Source organism: Sus scrofa, chromosome Y (genome assembly GCF_054392235.1).
Source record: "Sus scrofa isolate SSC_HxYL_T2T_F1_AM1 chromosome Y, Sscrofa_HxYL_maternal_Yorkshire_Landrace_v2.0, whole genome shotgun sequence".
Classification (NCBI taxonomy): domain Eukaryota; kingdom Metazoa; phylum Chordata; class Mammalia; order Artiodactyla; family Suidae; genus Sus; species Sus scrofa.
In genome coordinates this window covers 14,519,490-14,530,265 of record NC_139402.1, presented here as the reverse complement: position 1 = coordinate 14,530,265, position 10,776 = coordinate 14,519,490, and the positions used below count along the sequence as shown (strand labels likewise).

Genomic DNA, 10,776 nt, shown 5'->3' with positions numbered 1-10,776 from the left:
CATGAGAGGGGTGTTTGTGACCTGTTAATTCAGGTCGTAATGAATAAGTGGCCCCTAGTTAAAAAAGAAAACTTACCTCCAACCAGCAGCATTACCTGCTTCTCCAATGGAGTGGTAGTTGTGGGTTCCAGAGGGGTCCAGCTGTTTCCAGAGCTGATAGACCCTCAGTCTTCTGTGATCATAACAAAGTGGCTTGGCCTGTCAAAGTTTGATGCTTCTGGTGTTTATTCAGGGAGGCACGTGGCCCTCCCCTGAGAGGTTTCGAGTGGCCTCTCTTGTCACACCTGCAGCATGGGCCTGGAGTGTCTTGGAGCCATTGTCCAGCTGAGGGAGCCTGTATTTGTGGGAGCCATGAGTGGCCATTGCCAGCATTTCGTATTTACCCTGATCTCTTTTTAAGTGTTGGCTCTCAGCCTCTTTATCCTGATTATTAAAGAACTTGAAGGGGAGGGTGAAGACATCCTGCTGAGGGGTTTGAGGGCAATCCTCCCACTTTTGTAATCTGTGCCTTATGTCAGGTGCAGACACAGAGATGAAGGGAAGATTTAAGAAAATATTTCTTCCTAACAGGAAAAGTTTAACTTTGTGTATATTTGGAGTGCCTCTGTTAATAAAGAAAGAAGTAAGGCAGGATTTTCATGAGGGCCTTGGCTAATTTCTTTTTGTTTTCTTTCTTTCCTTGGTAGATAAGAGCTGCTTCCCAGAGTCCTGCTCTGAGACAATTTACCAAGTGACTCTGCAGTTTGAAGCCTGGGGAATCGACCAGAGAGTCTGTTTGGAGCCTGTCTCAGGACTGGTATTGCCCTCACTCTTTGGGTCTTATTTTGCCAGTGGAGGTCATCTGTGTGGGCCTGAGTGGCCAACCAGGCCCTTTCCTTTTCCTTGGGGTAGAGGATGTAGGATAAGGTGATATCAACATCATTGAAGGTAAGGTCATGGGACTGAGTGATTTGGTCAAATTCCTAACATAGGTGGAGGGGTCAGAAGAGAAGGAGTCTAATCTTTTTTACAACTTAAGAGGGATTGGACAAGGAATTAGGGACATGGACCCAGACAATCCCTTCAGTTCCTGCAGTATCCCCTAATGGGACAAAATGAGCTAGTTGGGAGGTGTTTTGGGAGGCAGGAATTTGGACCCATGAATGTGTACGAGGAGGAGAGAAATTGGGGTCTGTATCTGGTTTAGGATTGGGAGAAGCTGATGAAAGTTTGGTGGGGGGAGGAGGATTTTGAGTTGGTGGGAGAGCTGGAGGCATGGAGATATTTGTATTGGGGAGAATAATGATCTGCAGAATCAAAGCAGGAGCTGTCAGAATGAGAGGGAATATGACATGCATGATGGAGAAGAATTTGAAATGTGGAGCAAGAAGAACAGAGAGAGGGGTGTGAGCTGAGGGTAAAGACTGCCTGAGCATAGGGAATTTCATACCACTTGTCATTACAGGGACAAAAGTTATTGAGGTCACTGAAGACATTGAAATTGAAGGTAGACTTGTGGTTGCCAAGGGGGAGTGGGACGGGGAGGGAGTAGGATGGATGAGGAGCTTGGTGTTAATAGATGCATACTATTGCTTTTGGAATTGATTAGTAATGAGATCCTGCTGTGTATCACTGGGAATTTTGCCTAGTCACTTATGATAGAGCATGTTAATGTGAGATAAAAGTATATATACATGTATGTATAACTGGTCACCATGCTGTACAGCGATGAAGAAGAAAATTGACAGACCACAGTGAACCAGCTATAATGGAAACAAATATCATTACATAAAAACCTGAAAGTGGGCTTTTGGGTCCATGGAGAGCCATTATGAAATGTATATCCTGTGCATGCTGAGTTAAAAAGAATTAAAATTGCTTGGACCTAACATCTCCTTTTGGGGAGATTCTGAATTTCAGAAGAGGCAGCCAAGAGGTGTGTTCTGTGGAGGAGTGGAGGGCATATTCCACATGATGAAGACTAAGAGAGGATGTGGGGTAAGGAAAGGGCCAACTCCCAAAGCTGCTTATTAGGCTGATTGTCTCTAAAGTCTGGATAGTGGATGCTGAGGGACAGAGAGAGCGGTTTTGCTCTGATGTGGATGTCCCCAGATGAGAGGGATGGGGCCAAGTGTCTATGCATTCTACAGACCTAGTGTGATGCTTTGTTGCAGAAGGTTGTACTCTGATGTGCCAGAGGAACTGGGGCCCAAGAGCCATGCTGACAGGAGACCCAGAAAAGTGGCAATTACTCACCCAAGTATAAGAAGTCAAGTGTTGGATGCAGAGTCAGTCATGGAAAGGTGGAATTCCCCATTAGGGGTTCCTCCCTGCTTGAGCAGGAGAGGATTTGTTTAGAGGTGCCTGGATCAGGGACCCAAACCTCAGTGGGGTCCAGAGGTTAAGCCAGGAAGAACTGCCCCTGCCTGCTGCTCTCTGGGTTTCAAACCCAGGAGTTTTGAGCACCACTGATCTTCCCATTCCCTCACCATTCCCTCTTGGGTTTTAGCACCATATGTGAATTTTGCTGAGGGAGGAGTGGGCAAGGGCATTTGATAAACAGGAGAGATTTATTAATGGCTCAGGAGGGCACCAGCCTTGACTGTGAGGAGATTCCAGGCTTATAAAGGATCTGTGGCAGGAATCTGTGGTAGGAGTTCATGGCAGGAACTTTGATGGGAACAATGAAGAAAGAGGAGGGGAAGGTCAAGGGAGGTGTAGGTGGTTGAGTCCCATGACAGAGAGCAGGTAATCCCCATAGGAGATTAACCTATGCAGGCAGTTGTTTTCCTCAGGCCACTGTTTCTTGCTGTCCAACTTGAGCATTCAGTTCTCAGAGAGGGTGTCCATAGCACATCTGCATGGTGAACAGCCCTATATTTGGGCTATGGGGGTATGTCTTCATCCTGAGGAGAACCTGCCATTTTCATAGTCATATTAGCACAGCATATATGATTCTTTTAATATGTCTGTAACTATATGGTAAATATTCATGAAGTAAAGATTTTGAGTGAACTTAGGGCCTCTATCATTAGGGAAAACCTAACAATTGGGAGATAAATCATAACAAGAGAGTTTATATGTAAAATTTATTTATATATGGGTAAAAGGAAAATTGCTATTGTTGAAGGAGCCACAGAATATCTTAAAAAAACAATAAGGATTAATAATCTTTTTTATATTTTTTAGAATATAAAGGAAGGAGACTGTGGGGTGTTGGAGCGGAAATAACAAAGGCAAAGAGTCAGGAGCACTGAGGTTTCACATATGCTTGTTGACCAGCAAATGGCCAGGGGATCTGAGAGAAAGTGAGGCCTTCATATCATTATGGGGTGGTAGGTTTTATAGGGGCTTGTGCCTGAAGTAACCAGTGTCAGACTTAGCATCCGGCTACATAGGAGTCATAGGAGGAAAGGGTGAGTACGTTCCTAGATATCATCATGCAGGGGTAGGGGGAGAGGGTGAGAATGTTGCAACATAGATTGTGTGCTGAAGGTTAAGTCAAATGTAGTCAGGGCCATCATTGTTCCAGACAGTCCATTCCTGGTTGGAAATGATAACGGGGTGGGCAGTTGGGTGGTTTCATCTGGCTCTCTGAATATCATTGCATAAGAATCTATGAACATAGGAGTATAAATATAAAATAGGACCTAGATTTTGTGAAACAGTCTTAATATTGAGAAACAGGTTTCTCCTTTGCAAGATGAGACTTCATTTTCGGTAAGAACTTTTGTTGGTTCTCGGCTGAAAGAAGTGTTAAAATAAAGGTGTGACTGGATTACTGTTATGACCTTGGTAAATAATATTTAATATGTGTTCAAGAAATACATAATGCATTCTATATTTATCACATTTTAGGAGGCATTTTTTTCACAACTAGAAAGAGTGTCAAATTTGGCAGTATGTCTTAGTGTAAAGCAGTTCTTTTTTTTTTTTTTTTTTGTCTTTTTGCTATTTCTTTGGGCCGCTCCCGCGGCATATGGAGGATCCCAGGCTAGGGGTCGAATTGAAGCTGTAGCCACTGGTCTACGCCAGAGCCACAACAACACGGGATCTGAGCCGTGTCTGCAACCTACACCACAGATCACGGCAATGCCAGATATTTAACCCACTGAGCAAGGGCAGGGACCGAACCCGCAACGTCATGGTTCCTAGTCAGATTCATTAACCACTGCGCCATGACGGGAACTCCTGTAATGCAGTTCTTAATTCAGAATGCTGCTTATTAACAAAAGGTAATAAAATTTCTTTTCATTAAATATTTTGTGATGATATAACATACACCATGGAAGGTAGCTTCATGAAATTTGACAGTTGTTTTTTTTCCAATTTTTTTGGAAAATGTTAAAGATATCTCTACTTTTCAAGACATTTCCGTAGATTTCCAAATGCAGACTTTGTGGGGGATTTATTGGTACAATGTTTAGTATATGTGAAAAAATAGTAGTTCATGTTAAGAGGTAAAAAATTCTCATTAAATTGTGGCTGAGAATTTTGGGGTGCTAGAATGGCAGGATCATATATGAAAGAAGGCACCTTTGTGGATATCAGGGGAAGATGGCCTAATTCAGTTGACTCCTAGATCCAAATTGCAAATCACACCATGAATCATAATCATAGGAGAGAGTGAAGAGTTTTATCCTGAAAAGATGCATATAGTATGTTTTATGTACTTACCCATATGAAGAATAAATTTATTTTGGTCTCTGCATCTCTTTAAGAGTTAGCATTGTTGTACAGGGGTTTTCTTTATCTTAGTTGTGGGAAGCTTTCCTAAATTGGGTGGAAATGTTGTCTTCAGATATATTTATCCAATACATGTAAAATTTAACTCGCAGACAGAATGTGGATGGGAATGGGATTCTACAAGAGAAGTAGTAACTTAGCAAGGTGAAAAGAGGAGACCAGGGTAGTGATGACACAGTGACAGGTGTAGAGATCCTCATTTCAGTACCAGGCTCAGGAAGTTTCAGGGTGAGGGCAAAATCACTTTTCCTGTACTCTAAACCCATGGAGCAGCAAATAAACAAGTAATCAGCCACTTCTAATTTTTCTCATTCTCTCCCTTGTGAACTGAAGTTTGGCACTTGCCTTCAGGCTGTACATGGAGTAAAACAGGAGCCACTACAACTCCCTGAAGGGAGTTCAGGGTGGAGACTGGGAGTGAGGCACTCTGTGCTCTAGGAAACCTGGAAGAACAGGCTTTTCAGACAATCAGATATTTTTAGGAGCTTTTATGTGCCCAATTCTTGCATCTCCTCATATCTAGAAAACACTAAAATCTTTAATGCTGATGTCTGCTCCTTGCTAGTCTCCTTCAGCAGAGCAGCAACAAAATTTATAAAATGTATGTGTGCTTCATGCACCACCCCTAACCTTTATCATATTCTGATATTTCCCCTTCCCTCCTTTGGGTGGTATTTCAGCCCATCTGCAGGTAAGAATAAAGAATGTCCCAGTCATCTGTGAATTCAGTCACCTCCAAGTGAGCTGAGAGCCAGTGGGCCTTTCAGGCTATCAAATCTCAGGATATTGATCATCTTAGCTGAGGTGCATATCAAAGGAATGGCTTCAGTGAGCCCAGGGCTCTTTGATTCCTGCTACCTGCCCTTTCTTCCAAAAACTCCTATAGATCCTGGCTCCCCCCTCACCACCTCAGAGCTGTTTCTCAGGGTGACTTGAGATGCTGTCTCCTGGGTCTAAGTCCTAATTTCACCCCAAATCATACATAACTCTCAACTTTCAGGTTGTGTAATTTTTTAGATGACACTCTGCATAGACCAAAGTATTTAACAGTGGTTGAGTCCACATAAATACAGTGATTTTAAGTGGCAACAGTGGACCATTTTCTGAGTTATTCAGAAATATGGGGCATAGGCTATGTGAGGACAAACAAGTACACTTGCCTGAAGGCCCTTTTACTCTGGGCCTCTCTTTAGCTTGACATGCTACATTTTAGACTATTGAAAGCCCACTTCTAAACTCCAAGATTTTTCTCTATGTTCACGATTCCATAAGTGCTTTCCAAACCTAAACTTGAGAGGACAGCTTACATTTTCTGAGGAGTAGGGAGTGAGTGTGGTGGTCAGAAAGATGCAATCTGCATTCATATTGCATTTGATGTATAGATGGCTTGGGGAAGAATGGGTTTCATTTCTCATATCTCTCCTCTTAAGCCCAGGATACATGTCTTCTCTATAATTATTTGCTTAAGGTCCATTATGCTCTCATGACCATCATTATCATCATAATTTGATGAACCTACTGTTGTAAGATTCTTCTTTTGCTCACATTCATCCTTAGCATGGATTATTTGGAAAGGACTTTTTTTTACAACTTTGGGAGGGTAATTACATGATCTGCAAATGATCACTATATTTCCTCCCTTTTATTACTTGATATTTAGATATATATATGCTTTATTATTCCCTCTTCTTTTCTCAACAGGGTGCCTATAGTGTCCTTTTTTTAATCTCTTCCTTTTCAAATGCTCATTGTATCTATTTTCTGACATTATAATTGATTCATTTGGATGTTATCTCTCTGACCCACTACTTGCAAAGATGTCTTCCATTCATATTTGTTGCACCTCAGATCTTCTTGCAGTATCTTCTATCCTTTTTTTTTTTTTTGGTTTGTTTATTGATTTTTGCAGGCTAATTGATCTAATTACCTGCACTGTTGTAGAATTTCCAGAAATCACCTCAGAGTACAATTGAAGATGGAGAACAGTTTTACTAACACCAAATAATTTCCAATCATAGACCCCAATCAGAAAGGGAGAGATACATTTATATTTCTTGCTTATGTGTCTAACATGCTATATTAACTTTTAATTATGTGCAGTATACAGAAAGATATATAGCTGTGCAGAATGTCTTACATTGTTACTTTGATGATTAATCTCAAGAACAATCTAGCTATTTTTTGAATACTTGAGAACAATCAAGACTCAAAGTTTCTCAAGTCCTAATGACTCTGTTTTTCTCAGAGCCCTCATGTGGGTCCCCTTAAGTTCACCCAGATGGATGGTGGCAGCGAGATGTATTCACTCTTGTCAGGCTCCCTATTCCCTTTTCCACACCCCTACATTTCCCCCTCTGGATGCTCATCTTCCTCGATGTGCATCAGTCACTGGCAAATGCTGAACCTCGAGGGGTGGACTTGGAACATAAATCCTAGATGGGATGCATCAAGCTGAGTAGCACAGTTAAAATTACAAGGGCCAAGGTATAGCAATAGTAGTGGAATAAATATGATAAGCATTACATTTTTCCACAAGTCCCCTTTTACCCAAGACCAAACAGAAGTCCACAGAGGAAAATTATTATTAGACATTGCCCTAACTTGATTCCTGATGTCATTTAACACAACAGTTACATTATCAGAAAGATCAGGAATATATACAAACATTCTGCTTTTATGATGGCACATGTCCCTTCTTGGGCAGCTGTTAGGTCTAGTGTCATTCCATTTTGAAGGACAGCCTTTTTCATCAGGACTTGTTCAGTATTAAATGCCTTTATAGCTTTCATTTCATCATCGATTAAAGCTTGCTTGGTAAAGTAAGTTAAAACTTCTACCCTCAGCATGATATCTGTCATTCCTGGTGATGGGACACATACAGCTGCCAAGTAATCCTACAGAATTGCAAAGACAGATCATGCCCAACAAGCATGCAAGTAAGGGATATTAATAAGGGGTTGATCTAGAGATGATAAAATATTTCCATGGGTGAAAGCATATCCTGAAGTACACCTTCTTTCCCATCCTGGTGGCAACCACAGCCACAAGTTTGTCGCACATATCCAGTGGGTCCCATTGGGGGTAATCCAATGGATTCCAGAATTATTTCTCCAGCCTGTCCCTGGTCATAGAGAGATTGTCTCTGGGTTATAAGTCACTGGAATAGTGTGGGTGCAGTGTTCTGTGGTAAGTAACCCATATGTTTTCAATCCTTTGGGTTTATCAGATTATCATTAAATCCTCTTCTATGTTCATTTTGCTCCCAACAAATAGTTGCTGATTCTTTTCATCATCACTTTTCTGAGGCAACCCACATATACTCATTCCAAATCTGATAAAATTGATCAAAATACCTACTGCGTTCCTTTGAGTTTTTTTGGCAGTCCTATAATATGCCATATAATACTGGAAGGCTCTTTCCCTAGCAGTTGTGTAGTTGAAGATAACATTTTGTCCCTCAGTAGAGTCAAAGGTAGCACCCTGACAGCAAGACTAGGAAGTAACATTATGCATACTCAAACTAGCAATATGAGAATTTTGCTGGTACAAAAGGTCAAGTCACGCTGGCAGAAAGGTGATACCCACCAAGGCAGTCCATCCATTACAGGCATTGGCAGGGCTCTACATACCCAGAAGCTGGATTGGTTGAGATAGTTTGCATGGGAATGGGTCCATGTCATGAAGACATTGTCCTGGGTCATTGCTTTGTTCAGATGTCATAGCAGAGCAGGATTGTCTCCAGTAGCCACAAAATGCTCTGAGCTGAAGTCATTTTCCTCCTTTTTATTTTTTTTGTAAGGCTGAGCCTCAGTTGTCAGTCTGGATCTCTCTCTCTACCTCCCTCAAGGCATCTTTGTCAGCAGCAATCTTTACGCTAGTGTGCTGAATCCAAGGAAGAATGCCTCTGACCTTAATTGCAGCGGGGATGTCTAGTACCACAGTGTATGGACCAGCCCAGAAAGGTTGAATGGTTTTTTTTTAAATATTTTACCCACACCATATTTCCTGGCTTATAAGAGTGAACCCCCACTCCCAGCAGGATAGGGAGCCTTTCCTGGGTGAAGCTGGTTATTTCTTCCATCGCCTTTCCCAACTGGTCCATCTGCTGTGACATACCCAATTCCTTAGAGACCAAGAGGTCCCCTCTCAAATATCTTTTCAAAGGAGGAGGGCACCTGAACAGAATCTCATAAGGGGAATAGTCGGGCAATCACAATGTCATTCTGATTTTCCTGAGGTGTTATTGGCAGAAGATCTACGCAGCTCAGTCCTGTTTCATGTGTTAATTTGGCCAATGCTGTTTTAACTGTTCTGTTCATTTTTTCTTTTTATTGTTCCTGAGCTATGTGGTTAAGAGGCTTCTTGTAATTTCCATCTAATGCCCAATAGCTTACTTAGAAGTTGAATTATCTCTGCCACAAAATCTGTCCCATTGTCAGATCCAATGATGAGGGGCACAACTCTCTCCATATACCTCAAGCCACTTCTCCTGCCTTTTCAGTCCTTGCCAGGTATACCTCCACCCACCCTGAATAGGTACATGGTAGGACAAGTAGATATTTATAGCCCTGGCAAGGTGTCACTCCAGAAAAATCAACTTCCAAACTTTCCAAGAAGAGGGTGCCTTTTACTTGTAAATTCCAGGAGGCAATTGAGTCTTTGGTGCTGCATTATTCTCAGTGCAAGTGACACATTGTTGACCTGAGCACCCAGAGCGGTTACTGGGGAACAATGCAATTCCTAGTTAATATATCATAAGCCTTGGTCTTACTGAGGTGGGTTGACTGACAAAAATCTTGTACTCTTTTAAATGCCAGAGAGGAAGGCACAGATATTCATCCTTCTGGCAACACTCACCATCCATCACCTCACTGGATGCCCCTTTCAGGTTTTAGCCATTCGAGCTCTTCATTACTACATACAGGCTGTGCTGGGAGTGAAGGCATCACTGGAACCTTAGTTACCTTTGGTTCCTGTGTAGTTCTCTCCTTGGGTGATTGTCAGCCAGCCAGTTTCCTTTGGCCTCTGCTGGCTAGCCTACTTGGTGTCCTCTGCAGTGCATTACTGCCACGTTTTCTGAGTCTCAAACAGCTTCCAAGAGCATTCAGATTTCTTAGTTATTTTTTATTCCTTTGCCCTCAGTGTTAACAGATATCTTTCTTTATAGATTGCCCCATGAACATGCAAAGTAGTAAATGCATACCTAGTGTCCATGTAAACGTTGGTCTTCTTTCCTTTTGCCAGTTATAGAGCTTGGATTAAGGCCCATAACTCTGCTCCTTGCCCTGGCCATCCCATTTGTAATGCCTCAGCTATATTTCCCTCTGTTATTTGTTTTGAGGGCAAACCCTGATTGTCTTCGCCCTTCAGCCACAAAGCTGGTACCATCTGTGTTGTATGTTACCTCCACATCAGTCAGTGGAGGGTCCTGAAGATTGGGCCAACTGGCCTAACTTTCCTCCAAAATTTCTTCACAATCATGGTCAGGCAGGCCTGACCCCAAGAGGAGGAAAGTGGCTGGGTTAATAGGTTCTATCCAAACATGGAGATTTTCACACAATAGTCCCTGGCATTGGAGGACTCGTGATATGAAAGCCATTTGGCTCCAGGCCCTGTGAGTAAGCCAGGACAGAATGCGGAACTTTAACATGAATCATATATTCCAAGGTCAGATTTTCAGCTTCTTTTACCATTAATGACAGCCATGGTCTGGATGCCTGAGGGCTATCCCGAGGCCATGGTGTCCAGTCTTTTAGACAAGTAGGCCACCAGTCTCTGCCAGGACCTTACAGTCTGGGTTAGGACCCCCAAAGCCACTTGTTCCTTTTCTCCTTTTCACGACAAGCAAATTAAAGTCTTTAGTCACATCAGGAAGTCCTAGTGCAGGAGCTTGCATGACCAGTTTTTGAGCTTTAAGAACACCTATTCTTATTTAGACCCCTCTGAAGTAGTGTTTGCCCAGACCCAGCAGTATCCTCATTGAGTGGCTTAACAATTTGTGAGAACACTGGTATCCAGATGCAGGAAAACTCACCAACCCCAAGGAATTCC

The 10,776-nt window shown here is 42.3% G+C and overlaps 1 pseudogene; it reads right to left on the bottom strand.

Moving 5' to 3' along the window:
• Nucleotides 1-228: 228 nt before the first annotated feature.
• On the bottom strand, nucleotides 229-9,939 carry LOC146394385 (endogenous retrovirus group PABLB member 1 Env polyprotein-like; annotated as a pseudogene).
• Between the last annotated feature and the right edge of the window lie 837 nt (nucleotides 9,940-10,776).